We start from the raw sequence: 17,105 nt of genomic DNA, 5'->3' as shown, positions 1-17,105 counted from the left end.
GAAGCCTTCATGGCCGACATGTTATTGATGCATGGATTATGGATATTTGTAAGACTATTCTGTGAATTTTTGTAATTCATGTTTTCTTTCATATGTACTAAAGAACTTGAAATATTTTTAATTTTGGTACTTATCATATTGAGAATGTGTTATAGTTGCTATTATTGGTGTTGGATCCTCATGGACTATTCCATTGGATATTAGACAGATCTTCCTCATTATATTGGTTTCAACCACCGTCGCATCTCTATGGACTATTCAGCTTGATTTTGCATGAACCCTTCTTGTTCATGTGTATCTCTACTAGGGTGATACTACTACCTCTCTCTTAGAGGATCACTTTCCCTCCCCTTCATAGTAAATTAAATTTGACATAAATACGATTGAACACACACCAGGCACAACCCCTTGCTTTTTCAAGGCACATTTTCACTCCTCTCTCTTGCTAACAATTAGACCCAAGGCATATCTTTAATATATATGGAAACCGGGCCGATATTCCATATGGGGATCCTACTCCAAATGGTGTGAGGTCTAATTCGGACTTCACATTGGGGAGACCCCTCAGTTGATGGATTTCTAGCACTGCCAATAATAGCACTAGAAGGAGGGTCAGATGAAAAGCTAAGCCCATTGAATCTGGTTTGAACCTCTTACCTAAAATGGATCATCCACAAATATTACTCCCAGGGTGTTTCTCTAATTTTTCCATTTATCAATTTTCAATCCTCAATGAGCCTCTTTATCCCTTGTCCCAGTTAAATTTTGATGGTGATGATGGAACATCCATAACCAATCACATTCCTAATTTTCTTAAATTTTGTGAATCTTACGAAATCAGTGATGAAGAGTTTTCTTATGTTCTTTTCTTCCTCACCCTTGAAGGTTGTGTTAATCGATGGTGCCATACCTTGCCATGTACTTCCATCCATTCCCTTCATCATTTCCTCAGGGAGCTTCATCAAGCCTTTGATAGGTATAATTACCGATATGTTTGTAGAAAATCAATCTCTTAAGAGTGAATCCTAATGAATCAGTTGAGGATTTTTTTGATCGATTCCTTCACCTTTGTTATGAAATTTCTAAATAAGAAATGAATCAGGATTGCTTGAAACAAGATTTTGAGCGCTCAGTTCTTATCTCTTTACACTATGAAACTGAACCCCCTGATTTTCCTACTACCCAATTCTTGTGAATCATGAGACACATCTAATTTCAGAGGAGGAATTTACTTATCCTTTTGTTTTGTGTCCTCAACCTTTTCCAATTCTGATGAAGGTGCCTCTCTGTGATGGTAATAAAGTTGAAAAATCCACAAATCAAATTCCTAATCCATCTTCTCACTCTTCTTCCATTTCTCATGACTCAGATTCAATGGAGGAAATCCCAAAATGGCTCATGAAGCCCATGGGGAAGACTAACTTCTCCATTCTACAACATGATGTTATCATTCATAACTCTAGCCTCTAACCTGATCTAAGGTTCTATAATCCTCTATCATCTACATGAGATGACCTTTTGTATTATGATATGCCCGATCAATCTTCTCCACCAACGAGTGTTTCACACTCTCTTGATTTTTGCATCATTAGTTCAAACTTCGATCGGGGACAAGGCAGTCACTTTACACAGGCAAAGGAGTAGGAAGTTGAAGATGTTTTCAATATTTCTTATATTTTTCAAGATCATCCATGTCAATATGATGTGCTTCCATTCTTGGATGGTTGTCAGTTTGCTAATCTCAGTAGTGAATCAAATGAAATCAACTCCTTCGATCAATTTGTAACATTGGGAAACAATCATTTTGATGATGGTGACTATATTTATGTATGCGATCATGAATTCCTAGGTACATTATCTAATTTTTGGGATCCTCTACAACATGTTGATCTAACCAAATTAGATCTGGAATCTAATCCAACCAAAGAAAATCTCCATATTGAAACTTCCTCTTCATCTCACAATCCATTGTGCTCTACCATTTGTGATGCATCTACTTGCAATAGAGATACTCCATGCTCTTAAAGTTCTTCATCCAATGAGTTAACTTCTCAATTGACACAAGGTGGTGAGATTATCCATAATGAAACTGAACACAATTAAATCATTGAGTACTCTTTCCATACCTCATCATCTCTTCTCTTGCATGGATACAAATATATAAACCACATTGCTCATGACATTTTCCCATTTCATACATCTTCAGATTTCTAATCAAATGAATATTTTAACTTGAGTAATCTAGTTGTTGAAATTGAAAAATATGATCAAATTAGTGACAGAGATGGCTTCCACCCGGTTAATAGTGATCTCATCAATATCAGTGAAAGTGTAGGAATTTACAGGGTAAGTTCCTTAGATAGAACACTAAAGGACACTGCTCACAAACAAATCACAGATCAGTACACCAATATTCTTGACGTCGTTAAAACCCTCAAAGAGGGAAAGAGTCCATGGCCTGAGCCAATGCAGCCACTTCAAGAAACATATTAATGTAAAAGAAAGAAAATTTACATAAGCTTCTCTCATGAACAGTCACCTTACAAATGACCCTCCCTGCTCTTTAAATAGAGATCATGGACCAATTATGTGTTAAGCCATGGATCAAGTGTCAGTAATATCGAGGATAGAATGAACTATCAAATCACTTCATGTCTAGAACATATTGTGACCGTCAGATTGTAAGTTACAAAAATTACATACTAAAGAAACACACTTTATCTAACTATACACTAGACCAAGTTATACTTAACTATTTCTTATCTATCGAAATATCCTAACATCTCCCCTTAAGAACAACTTGGGATAGGATTGAAGGATGTAAAAATATGACACAATAGGAGAAGGAAGGAGGCATTAGAGCCTATCCCCCCTTAGTGACAACTTCCTGAAATCCAACCATAAATCAAAGTTTAGTAAACTTCGCCTCTATGAGAGCCTTTGTAAAGATGTCTGCAACTTGATGATGAACAATATTGTACTTCAAAAACATGGTCATGAATGAGCTTTCTGATGAAGTGCATGTGTAGTTCAATGTGTTTGTTGCATTGATTTTAGACTCGATCTTTGCATATTTGAATGCCACTTTGATTATCACACCAAAGTATAGTCGGATGTTGCTGCTGAAAGCCAAACTCTGACAGGATCTGACTAAGCCACAAGGATTCCTTACTAGCTTCCACGGTGCCTGATCCGAATGGAAAATGGCATCAACCCATGGAATTTACCCATGGTATTGTAAATGGCATCTGCCCATGGTATTGTAAAATCCACCCATGGTATTCATTCACCCATGGAATTTACCCATGGTATTGTAAATGGCATCTGCCTGTGGGATTGTAAAATCCACCCATGGTATTCATTCACCCATGGAATTGACCCGTGGTATTGTAACTGAAAAAAAAAAACTATAAGTAACAAGTCACATTTTGTAAAATGGCAGATAGTCCGCCACAATGTAGCCTTTACAGTTCAGAGGCATGTAGCCGACACATCTCTTCTCAGAGATAAACTACCATCACCCTAGCTGGGTTATTCCTATTTGTAAGCATATTTTAGTATTCTCCATTGATGAAATGAAGCATTATTTCCGCTGCATCTCTGTTTTTATGGTTATCGCATCTCTGTATTTATGGTTATCTCTGTAATCTATTGCGTTCCTACTTGCTACCATCGCCCTAGCCGGTTTATTTTCATTACTATTTCAAATAAAAGTTTCTTTGTGGTTTTGTTTATTGGGCATTCTCCTATTTTTCTTCTGGCATTTCAATCTTTCAGATCTTGGGGGTCTCTCTACCCCAAGATCCATTTCAATCTTTTAGATCTTGGGGGTCTCCTCCCAACATCCGGATTAGTGGTATCAGAGCAGGTTATGATTCCATGGGAATGAGGGCTTGATGCATATTTCAGTTTCAAATTTTGCAGCAATATTCAACAAACTTCAGGCATGTTCTACAACCTCCACAGAGCACTTTCTTGGGTCAAGCAAGAAGAATTTTTCTTTTCTCATTTTTTTTGCAGGATTTTTTTTTTGGCGGCGACTTTGCAGATTATATATGAAACATTTGGTACAAATTTTCCAAAAACAAATACCAGATCTGGATTCCTCTCAAAAAATCGCCCAATTTCAAAAAAAAAATGGGTCGAATCAGAGTTCGGATGTGGGAGATATCGCTGATTTAAAATCTGCTATTTTATCAGAATTTTTATGACGGCGGAATTGTTGCAGCATGAATCTGAGATCTCAGAGTGTCCAGATAAGGATTTCCAACTCATGGGAAGATTCAAATTGATCCTTCTGCTTCTAAAAACAGGTTATAATAAATATTCTGAGTTATATTGGCCGAGTTATGTCCATTTTAATTCTAGAGCAACATTCGGAGTGGGTTTCCATTGGAGACGTGCCCTCCCACCCCACTTTAGTAGGCACCTGCTTCACATTCATCAGTTTCAACATAGCAGCATTCAGGTTGGGTTATTTGGAGACGTGCCCTCCCACCCCAGACTATGTAGGCACCTGCTACTTCATCAGCAACCAACATCATGGTTATGGGTCAACCGCATAAAATCCTTGTCATTGAAGTCCATTTGCTAGGCCGCACACTGTCAGAATCACAGTTGGTCACAAGCATTACAGGGTATCTCTATCCTCGAATCTTCGTTTATCAGGGTTTTGGGTTAACCACATAAAACCCTTATCTTCAGTGGCTCTTCATTTTCAACAAAGGCTTCGCAGGAGGGAACTTTACGCAATGGGGACCATTGCTTCTTAAGGAGGGAGGAATGATCCGAATGGAAAATGGCATCAACTCATGGAATTTACCCATGGTATTGTAAATGGCATCTGCCCGTGGTATTGTAAAATCCACCCATGGTATTCATTCACCCATGGAATTTACCCATGGTATTGTAAATGGCATCTACCTGTGGTATTGTAAAATCCACCCATGGTATTCATTCACCCATGGAATTGACCCGTGGTATTGTAACTGAAAAAAACTATAAGTAACAAGTCACATTTTGTAAAATGGCAGATGGTCCACCACAATGTAGCCTTTACAGTTCAGAGGCATGTAGCCGACACATCTCTTCTTAGAGATAAGCTACCATCACCCTAGTTGGGTTATTTCTATTTGTAAGCATATTTCAGTATTCTCCATTAATGAAATGAAGCATTATTTCCGCTGCATCTCTGTTTTTATGGTTATCGCATCTCTGTATTTATGGTTATCTGTGTAATCTATTGCGTTCCTGCTTGCTACCATCGCACTAGCTGGTTTATTTTCATTACTATTTCAAATAAAAGTTTCTTTGTGGTTTTTTTTATTGGGCATTCTCCTATTTTTCTTCTTGCATTTCAATCTTTGAGATCTTGGGGGTCTCTCTACCCCAAGATCCATTTCAATCTTTTAGATCTTGGGGGCCTCCTCCCAAGATCCGGATCAGTGCCATGATACTCTACTTCTATTGAAGAAAGAGAAATGGCACTTTGTTTCTTGCAAACCCATGTAATAGGTCCAGAACCAAGGGTGAATACATAACATGTAATAAACTTCCAATCATCAGGGTCACCAAACTAATTGGAATCAGTGAAACCAACCAATAGAGGAGATGCTTCTGCACTGTAATGAATCCCAAACTGAATTTTACCTTGAACATAACTAAGTATTATTTTATATGCTTTCCAATGACTTTCATGTGGGTTTTCAGGATGGGTATGGGACGGATACAAAAGTTTTCCTACAAGCTGACAGTATAAGGTAGCGTCAACTTCAGGGGAATTACAAGTGACTGAAAGTTTGGCTCCAGACTGAAAGGGAGAAGGGGCTAGATTACAGTCTTTCATGTGAAAGTGGCATAGAATATCACAGGCATACTTGGACTGGGAAAGGGAAATACCTTCCTTGGATTGCAAAACTTGAAGACTAAGAAAATAATGCAAGTGTCCTAAGTCCGTCATTTCAAACAAATTTTTAAGGTTGGACGTCACGTGGTTTATAAGGTTGGACGTCACTACCAGTGAGGATAAGATCATCAACATAAAGAACAAGAATGATAAGGGACTTACCCACTTTCTTGGTGTAGACAATATTGTCAGAATGACAGCTAGAAAATCTAGTATCTAAAAGAAATCTATCCATTTTGGCATAACAAGTCTGAGGGGCTTGCTTGAGACCATAAATGGATTTCTTAAGCCAACATTCAAGACTAGAGTTTGTTTGTATAAAGCTAGGAGGTTGTTCCATATATATTTATTCATGCAAGTCCCCGTGCAAGAAGGAAGATTTAACATCCATCTAATGGACTTCCCATTTGAAAGAGGCAGCAACGGAAAGAACAAGGCGGATAGAGTTCATTTTGGCAATAGGGGAGGATTTTTCAGTATAGTCAATGCCTTCAACTTGTGAAAAACCCTTAGCAACAAGACAAGCTTTATGTTTATCAACTTTTCCATCTGGTCCAAACTTGGTTATGTAAACCCATTTGCATCTAACAAGTTTTCATCCCTTTGGAAGAGGAACAAGATCCCATGTATCATTTGCCAATAATGAATTATATTCTTCATTCATAGTTGCATCCCAATCTGGATGGCCTGAAGCTTCTACAAAGGTGTCAAGATCATAATTCGATGAAGCTTGAGCCAGTAAAGAAGAGGCTCTATCGAACTGAGAACGTGTACGACATTGATCTGTAGGATCAATTGCAAGAGCACCTGCTGCATCCCGAGTAGCACAAACCTATTTTAGAAGTTGAGGACCTCAATGAGGATCCCGAGAAGGTGGGAGAGGATTTTCATCCTCATTTTCGTCATCTGAAGAAGAAATATTTTCAAAAGTAGAAGGTGTAGAGGGAGGTGGCACATCCGCTGAACTAGGCTTGTAGGCTGATATATTTTCAGCAAACTTTACATCTCTTCTAATCATAACATTTTTTGATTTAGGTGGAAGAAGTCTATATCCTTTGAAATATTCAAAATATCCAACAAAAATACATTTTTCACTCTTAGGTTCTAAGGCTTTATGTTTGTCATCGAGAATATGGGCCCATGCTTCACTTCCAAAAACACGAAAGTGACTTACATCTGGTTTAATTGAGCTCCATGCTTCTTCTAGAGTGATATTATTTAAAACCTTAGTAGGAGTGTGATTTAATATGTAATTTTCAGAATTAATTGCTTCTACCCAAAAATTAAGACTAAGCCCTTTAGATTGAAGCATACAATTAGCCATTTCCTTTAAGGTGTGATTCTTCCTTCCAGCTACACCATTTTGTTGTGGAGTATATGGAACAGTATGTTGCAATTGAATTACATGCTCAATCCAAAAGTTGATGAATTTGTTGTTAACATATTCTCCGCCATTATCAGATCTTAGCTTAAGAATTTGAGGTCCAGATTGTTTCTCAACAAAGGCCTTAAAGGCCAAGAACATGTTAAAGACTTCACTCTTGATTTTAAAGAAGTATACCCAAGTCCATATGGAGAAGTCATCAATGAAAGTTAAGAAATACTTGTAGCCAGAGAATGAAACAACTGGAAGTGGACCACATAAGTCACTGGGCACAAGCTGTAAAGGGGTTGAGGCATGCCAAGAGGCACGTTTTTCAAAACTATCCCAATGAAGTTTTCTGAGTACACATCTAGAACAAACACCATCTCTGCAAGACACCATAAGAAGACGTATCACCATGTTTTCCTTACATAGATTTTGAAGGGAGAAATAGTGTAAGTGACCAAATTATTCATGCCAATGTTTGCTCACTTCATCATTATGAGCAACAAATACTGAGGGAAGAGTTGATGACCCAAAGTTGTTAAACTTATACGACCTTGTAGAATCATTAGCAATGCTAGTAGCTAAAATCTATCTAGGATCTCTTAGGTCGTTAATTACAACATCATGAGGTGAAAATTCAACGGTTTTACCTTCACTTGAATGAGTTATCTGATATGCAGATAAAAGGTTGTAGGATAAGGTAGGAACAGATAATAAATCATTAAATTGACCATTTTCTAGATGAACAGTTCCATTCCCTACAACACTAAGAGATCTATCATCACCAACATTTATATTTTTGGTGTTACAATCATTTAAAGAAGAAAACATGGGTTTGTTTTTGGCCATGTGATAATAACATCTAGAATCAATGATCCACTCATGAGAATGAGAAGAAGAAGATACATTTAGTGCATAACCAAACCGAGGTGCTTGAAAACCACATATAGAAAGTGTTATTCCTAAAGATGAAGTTGAAGTTGAAGAGTGCTCCAAATGGATGTTATGCTTCTTCAATGTTGCTTCCAAGGCTTCCATATTTTTAAAGCATTTGGATTCTAAGTGGCCATCATGATTACAAAAGTTTCAATGTCTATCAATCTTCTTCCCTTTGTTTTTATTTTCTTTATCATTTTGTTGAATTGATTTTTCATTTTGAGACTAAAATTTCTTAGGACCCTTGTTTGGTTTAGGACCATTCTTTTTTGGATGTTGCTTCTTAGGATTCTTTGAATTTGGTTGTTGATGGGCTGCTAAGGCTTTCTTAGAAGAGTTTCCAATATTAAGAAGACTAAGATGTAAGAGTTTTCTTTTTCTCTTATTAAATAATCACAAAAGGCATCAAAAGAGAGGGACTTGTAGTCTTGTCCTTGAGAAATAAAGGCTTCTCTTATAGAATGGAAGGTGGAAACAAACACATAGTAAGTTGTTCCCAAGTTAGTAAGAATGGAATAGATAAGGTTACCATATTATTTCTTAACCTTAACACCTTCCAAGAGAATTCTAAGGCTCTTGAACTTGAACAAAACATATTCAATGGAAGAAAAATTATTGGGGTCCAAAGTAACCAACTCATTTTCAAGTTGATGGGCTCTAATTTCATTTTTAATTCCAAAAACTTTATTGAGTTGTTTCATTGCTTCATCACGGGTATCAAGTTCTGTGATATGGAATCTAAGTTCTGGATAAATAGACATCCCTATCAACCCACGTTCTTGATCTTGCCTATTTTCCCATTTGGTTTACTTATCTTCATATTTAGGTTTAACCTTTTGGCCTGAGGCTAGTCTATAAAGACCTTTACTTCTAAGTAGATCCTCAATATAGGAAAACCATTGGAAGTAGTCGGTGTTGTCAAGAATAATTTGGCATGGACTTTCCAATTTAACAAGAACTGAAGTTGTATATACTGAAACTAAGTGTTCCAATGGAAAGATCTCAAAAAATTAGGCCAATTAAAAAAAAGGCTCTCAAAACAGCTTCTGGATGAAGAGGTTATGGCTTTTTAAGAAAAGTTGTTGAAGATGCCAATGAAGTACGTGAATGTGTGGAAGTGAATGATAATGTTATCTTTAAAAAAAAAACCCTCCTCCCGTTCCAAACTTAATCTAATTAGCTCACTTCACAAAAAAAAAAAAAAAAAAAAATTATGTGACCCACTTTTATAAATAAGTGAAAGTCACTTTTACAATGGTACTTTATGAGTTACCCACTAAATTGTAACTTAAATAAAAGATAAAAAGACTTTAGAATTATAAGTGACTCAATTTTTATAATGGCTGAGAGCACTTTTACATAAAGTAACTTTAAAACATAAGTTACATACGCTTTTTGAAAAATTTACTCAACAAAAAGAAAGACTTCAACCCAAGACCTCTATTCTCATAAATTAACTTTGGACCAAGTGAGCTAGTTTAAAAGGTTAGTAATATTTGGAAAAGCGGAAGGGATTTTTTTTTAGTCATTGAAGCTTTGGAGTGCATTCTTACTTGAGAAAGCCATTTTTTCCTACAAAACAAAAAACCAAACAACCCAAAACGAACATGCAAAAAAAATCAAACCTTACAACTTGAAGTTAGATTTTACCATAAACTAAATATTTTCCTCAATGTTTCTGATTTTTCAAGATCACACTAAGGCGCGGCGAAAAACAGCATACGCATGAGAAAATCCTTCCTTTGTGTTTCTAATTTTCCCTGATCTGTTAAAATTGGCAACTAGGGCCAAACTCCATGTGGGTCATCTTATTAATGGAAGCTAATATTTTTCTTGGGTCCCTCTCATCGAGAGGTGTAGGATTGGTATAAAGATCATCCGATTCCGATAAGTATTCATGTAGATATGAATTTATTTGTGTTATGGGACAATTCGTCAAGGTCAGCGAGCAACCAAATAAACCCCACTTGTGCTCAAAATTTTAGTATAAATAGAGGTGGCCTTCAAGTCATTTTGAACACACTTGGGATCTCTTCCTCTCTACTTGTCTTTGGGTTTTAGTAGGATTAGAGATTCTAAGGGATAACATTGCCCTAATCCAGAGGGCAGAAGCTGGAACTATCGGAACTACCGAGAAAAGCTAGAACTGTCGAAACTACCGGGAATAGCCGAAATTGCCGGAACTATCGAAACTGTCGGAAACAGCCGAAATTGTCGGAACTGTCGAAAATGCCAGAACAGGCAGGAAAGCTGACACAGAGGGTAGAAGCCAGAACTTTCGGGAACAACCGTAATAGCTAGAATTGTTGTAACTACTGGAACTATCAGGAATAGCTGGAATTATCGGAACTGCTGGAACTGCCGGAACTGTCGGGAACTGCCGGAACTGTCGGGAACTGCCGGAACTGCCGGGAACAGTTGGAAATGCTGGAACTGCCGGAAGAGCTAGAGCATCTATCTCCGAAGGAGAGCAGCACACAAGGGACAACTAACGAACATTGGGACAGTTGTATGCTACTTAGCAGCAAATACACCAAGCATGCAATGTTACAGCTAGCATGCAAGGGACAACTAGCATGCAACAACAAAGATGCTAAGGACAACAAGCATGCTAGGGAAAATAAGCAAGCAAGATGCAACCAACACATAGGTCAGTATGGCAACATGGTGCAACAATGGCACATAATGCAATACAGTTATGGGTATAGTCATGATTAATGAAGCATGATGAGATGCAGCATAGTGATGATGGGTGCAACATGGTGCAGCACGGTGAGGTGCAGCATGATGACGATATGCATCATAATGATAGGTGAAGGAGTAATCTTGGAGAATCAGTTGAAGCAACATGTCTTCAACTGATCTCATGTATCATCTTCTTAGAGACGATCTATGCTCTTATCTAGATAATTCAAAGTGTTGACTTTTGTTGTAAACGTACTATCTCTCTCTCTTTGCTGAACTATTGAAGAACATATAAGAAGAATTGATCAAGGGTTCCCCCACATTCGGGTTTATCCCTGGATAGCGCCACATCTTGTGTCCTCCTGTCTTGACTTGTCTTCTGCAATTTATGTTTATGTTCTATCTATAGTTTACTTTAATGTTGATGTCATTGCTAATTTGTAAAATATATTGAGATAAATGTGAAAATTGAAATAAATTGCTCTAAGCATAGAACATACCTAAAATTAACCTGGTATCAGAGCTGAGGTGAAGACAATGCCCAAGCAAGAGTGAAAGAGCAATCACCGAAGACAGTTGGGAAAGGACAAAAGGATCAGTGGATTCCTCATCCCTCTTCAAATTCATTGAGGGTGAAGTCGAAGCAGAGAATATTATCAGAATGGTGCAGCAGAAGTTTCAGATGGCCTACCTAAATATCACTTCATTGGCAAGTCCGGATCTAAGGGTGGAAGGAAAGGCAGATGCCTTGGTTGCAATAAGTTCGACCATTATGCGAAGGAGTGTCCGAATGGAAGACACACATATCTTGATGAAGATAACAAGCATTCTAGGGACATCTTCAATGATCAAAGGAATGACAGGTAATGCAGGTTATCAAGGAAATGGCTGACTCTTCCAAAAAAAAAGCAAGGAACCCCAGGTATGAATAATCAAATGTTTTTTTTGATAAAATAAAGAAGCTTTATCTTGTATTGGCCCTCTCCTTCAGATTCTTTGGGAATCTAGCTTATTGATTGTAGTGCTTCAAGGCACTTCATCGGATAGTAGGGTGCACTCTCTAATTTGGTAGAGATGAAAACAATCGTGGGAATATACTTTGATCTAGGTGTATGCTGGTGGCCACCCACCTATCCCACTTAGACCCCCACAACTGTCTCTTTCATTTTTTTAGTTTCCGTAATTGTAGCACAATTTACTATTTTTAGCAGTTTTTTCAGGTCCTGAACTTCCAAAGCCATTTTGAGGCCCTAAACGACTTTTGTTGGGAAATTTGGGAGAAACATGGGTCCATGGACCGATTTTTCTCATCCCAAAGTTGTAGTGCTCAGATAGATCTTTCTAACGAGCTATTGTACACATCAAATGAAGATCAGGTGCCAAAGTTATGACCCCGGGAAGTTCATGTACCAACTTACCCAAAACGGGGCCCACAATTTGGAGTTTCATCTTCTAGGGTTTTGTTTTGAGATGTTAAGGTTTTCCATTGTTTCTCAACAATAAATAGGCCTTCGAGCCTCATTGTAACACAGTTCAAAGGCATGTATCCACCACATCTCTTCTCAGAGATAAGCTACCATTGCCCTAGCTAGTTTATTTCTATTTCTATTCTAATCATATTTCAGTATTTTACATTAATGAAATGAAGTATTATTTCCACTGCATCTTTGTGTTTATGGTTACCTTTGTAATTTTTTGCGTTCCTATTTAAATTTGGATCAGTGGTATCAAAGCGGTTTGCTTTTTCTCTGTTTTTTTTTGCTTGTCCCCAACGAGGTCGAGATATAAGGAGCTAGGGCTTGAATTTGTCGAACCTTTGTAAGACCAGCCTCGCAAATCCAGATGGCCTCCCATGGCAGATAAAAAGAAAGATGAGGGGACAGGAGATACTATCAATATCTTACTCAAAGAAGCCCTCGAACAGCAAAGGAATGTGATGATGGACAACTTTGCCTAAATCCTTCAGCGACTACCCAGAGGCCATGCATTGGCTTCCAACAGCTACTATGGAAATGCCACACTATTTAAGGTACAAGTTAATATTGAAATCCCCATCTTCGAGGGTCAAATAGACGTAGATGGCATAGATAAATGGTTAAATCTGCTAGATGGGCATTTTTCTGTTCATGAATTTTTTAGTCAGGAAAATATTGTTTTCGTTCTTCTCAAAGCAACCTCCCACGTCAAGGACTGGTGGGAAACCTACTACAAGAAAAAGGATGAAAGTATGAGCTCACTATTTTCGGCCGCACCCACTTGGAATTCATTCCGAGATGCCATCAAGGAGCAGTACTACCCTATCAAAAACTATGATGACAAATACATAAAGTGGACCACGTTACGGTAGGGAAGGGACCAAGATGTGCCAAAGTTCACAAACATTTTTCATACCCTTCGCACACAGTTGGGTATCAAGGATTCTAAGCTACATTTGGTACTCAAATACCGCGACTGCCTACACAGATACATCCAGGAAGAGATGGAGTTCCTAAACATCTCCTTGCTCGGCATGACATACCGATACGCTCTCAAAATCGAGCAAAAGTTCAAATAGAAGAAGTGATACTTTGGATCTGTGAATTCGAAGACCAAAGGACAAAGCCAAGGCAGTGTGACCCAAGACAACCTGTCGAAGTTGCAAGAAAAGAAAAACACCACAAAGTCAAATAAGGACATAGGAAAGTGGTGTGAGTTCCACAAGAGACCCACTCACAACACGAGTGTCGGACCAAGCAGTCACTGGTGGCCAAGTTGAAGGCTTCAGAATCAGATGCATGTTTGGACCCTGAGTTAGAACTTGACAAGGGGAAAGGTAAAGGGAAGCAGATCATTGATGTGGAGCCCAGCGTCACTGTTTCCACCGCTAAGATCCAGAAGAATGAGCCCGAAGATCCAGAGGAGGGGGAACGTCATTTCCACTCACATATGTGGGTGAAGGGTTCGTCGTTGTAATTCAATGTCGACAGTGACAGCCAAAAGAACCTCATTTCAGTAGAGTTCATGAAGCGGTTAGGCATATCGATTACACCACACCCACATCTGTACAGTATCGGGAGGCTTCACTAAGGACGAGATCTCCGAGTTCGCTAGCAGTGCCACCTTCCCTACCACATCAAGCCCTTCACAGATGAGGTATTGTGTGATGTTGCACCTCTGGATGTTTGTGATGTATTATTTGGCCAACCATACTTGTGGAGGCAACATGTTGTGTATGAGTCAAGGCCTCGTGCTATTATTATTACTTTGGGTATTTCATTATATAGGATACCGGAGGTAGCCCCACCTACTGCCACCTCTTTGATCTCTGCTAAGAAATGCAACAAGATCGTCTCCCACACCAGGAAATTCATTTTATGTCTAGTTCGATCCCAAAGTAAGGGGAAGATCGTCACCACATCCATGACCCCCGTGAAGGGTTCCTCCACATGGCAGTAGCAACAAACGGATACGGTCATGACAGAACATAGCAACAACTTCTCCTCACCCACAGGGGTACCACACAAGTTCCAGTTGGACAACAAAGTCTAGTTGCATCGGCAAAAAGAATGCTTTACAAGAGCCCATCAGAAGTGTTGGGGAGGTAAATCCCCTCTGCAAACAGAGGCAATCCCTACTAGCCCAAATGGGTTCTAGCAACAATCAAACAACGCTAACACGCAAGTTCCTAATTGCAAATCAAAGACCGATGATGAGGGCCTACCTGGATTCCAACGCTAATATTTGTAGAAGAGTCGTCGCTCCCATTCCTTTGCTCCGGCCGGTCACAATCCCCACGATCCTCGTGAATGGACACCTGTACATGCAAAGAACGACACAAATACAAGCATAAAATCCAATATATGCAACTATATATCAGTCAGAAAAGATATAACTCATCATCATCACAAATAATAACTAGAGTGGAACCATAATGATAGTTGTCTATTATTGATAAACAACAAAGAAAAATACAACCATAGTTCTGACGTCAAATCCTCCTTTGGCTAGGTGATCAGCAACACATGCCTTGCAAAGCTTGTTGGGAATGGGGAACAAGCCTCTCTCTCCTTGGTTACTTGGACAAGAATCTCCTCACTTTAGATTTAGCTTCATGGGAATGAAGAAGGCTTCTTGTAGCATGAGCTTCGCAATTCTCAGACTTTGGGACTCAGAATTTGGAACTTGGAGACTAACTTGTCAAAGGCAAAAGGACAAGCTTTTATAGATAGAGGAGAAGGAGTTAGGGTCATCCACAAGATTCATGGGATTGGCTTTATCGCTAAGAAGCTTCCATGAGAGGTGGAGAACTACTTCCCTTCTATGAAGATTCGAAGCCCAACTGACCCAACTCAATATAGATTCAGTTCATGAGTGGGTTAGGAAGAACCTTCGTAAGTTTGTTTGTTAAAAACTTTACCCAACTGGGCTGGTGCGAGTGTGACTCTGAGACACAGCGCCAGCTGGCGCGCCCTCTTTGGAGGATTTCCCCCATTGGCACGAGTGATACACAGTGGAACCGCGCCAATGGAAAAAGGGCTCTTTTTATGGGTATTTTTCAGAAGGTGTCTTCAAGGCATATGAAGTACATACTCAAGGGGATACAATGCAAGTGTTTTCAGGTTATGTCACTTCTCACAGGTCCCGGAATAAGTCCTCCAATATGCGGGAGAAGGGGTAACAGGGACGGTGACAAATTACTGTGTAACAGATGCCCCCTAAAGCATGAAGCTCGAGAGAGAGAGAGGGGTGAAATGCTTTACAAGTACATTGCCAACTGAAAACACTGCCGCCGAAGAACCTGCATGAAGAAGTACAACTGATATCTCAAGTACATGATGTATGTGGTATGGATGCAGCAATCCATAGCAGAGTACATGAAAATCTGGATCCAAGGTATGGGCGCAGCCATCCAGTAAGGATCGATAAGTAGACTCAGCCATGGTTGCAGCCATCCAGTGAATGAGTCATGTAATGATCATAATAATCCACAAAATCGCAACCTGGATCTCAAAAAACAAAATCCAGGGTCTTACGCTCCATCTCGACCCGAACAAAGTACAAGTTCAAGCATGTCAATATGGGAGTCGAAGTAGAACATGCAAGAACAATGTCTGATTACCAGTCAATGACGAAAATTGTTAACAGACACGAGAAGTACCACAAATAATGACAACGGTCCTCAAGGTACTATAAGTACAATCTACGGCGTGCGAATCAGTGAGCCGGTGTCAAACACCCGTAGAATCATTCAATCGAAGGCCAATGATGAAAACCTCACGTTGAACACGAAGAACCTGCCATTGAGGCATGCAGGCTCCAAGGCACCAGAAGGGAATCTCTAGGTCAACTTCCTGGATAATGAGCTGAAGTCGACAGGAGGTGACCTTAATCGAAGGTGGGCCATAATGTTTCCCACATCATCGACACGAGACAGATAAAGATAAAAATGTTTTGTGAATCAGGCTTATGTGAGGCATCAGAGGGAGGTTGAGTATTCTGCAGAGGTCAACTTCTCTTGAACATATTGGCGGCACAACAGTGGACTTGGCAGTATTTGACATCAAATGGTCAGGGGTCATGGTGACAGGGAAATGAGTAGATGAGAGGTCAAACAGGATAACCCAAACCCACAGAGGCAAGTGTAAAAACAAGATGAGATGTCCCCACCCAGACACGAAGGCAGACAAGTGCCATGTTCAAGAGCGACATACTGCCGACACGACAATGATGGTGGTTCCATTTTTACCCACCATTTCTGGCGAGTACCCCAGTTATTTTTATCAACAAGCTTGACGAGGATAACATATGTTTGTAAAGCATCATTTCGACGGAATCCAATGTCATCAAGTTTTAACAAGCCTGACAGAGGAAAAACTCGGCGTCTTTTCATGTTTAGAGAGTTTGAAAAGACAGCGGAAAAGTAAACTCCAGGGGGGTCCTTTTTCGTAAAGTTGTGTCTCTCGAGCCCGAAAAGGTATAAAACAATGCTCGAAAAAACTGCCCGACCATTACGATCGAGGAGTACTTTTCATGATTAGTGACTTCGACTTGGTAAAAAAGCGATCAAAATCACGTCGTTTCGTAACCGTTAACGAGCCTGAAACGACAAGGGCCCAACGATCTTTTCGTCTTTACACGGTCGGAAAAGAGTTTAAAGACAACCGCCTCTTATTTACGTTTAACGAGTCAAGAGGAATAACTCGGCAATCTTTTCATATTTAGATGGTCAGA

The sequence above is a fragment of the Pinus tabuliformis genome, chromosome 1_2 (genome assembly GCF_031772625.1).
Source record: "Pinus tabuliformis cultivar Carrire ecotype Pingquan chromosome 1_2, CPIR1, whole genome shotgun sequence".
Lineage (NCBI taxonomy): Eukaryota > Viridiplantae > Streptophyta > Pinopsida > Pinales > Pinaceae > Pinus > Pinus tabuliformis.
The sequence above is the reverse complement of the archived record's forward strand: the minus strand, read 5'-3'. Positions refer to the sequence as shown.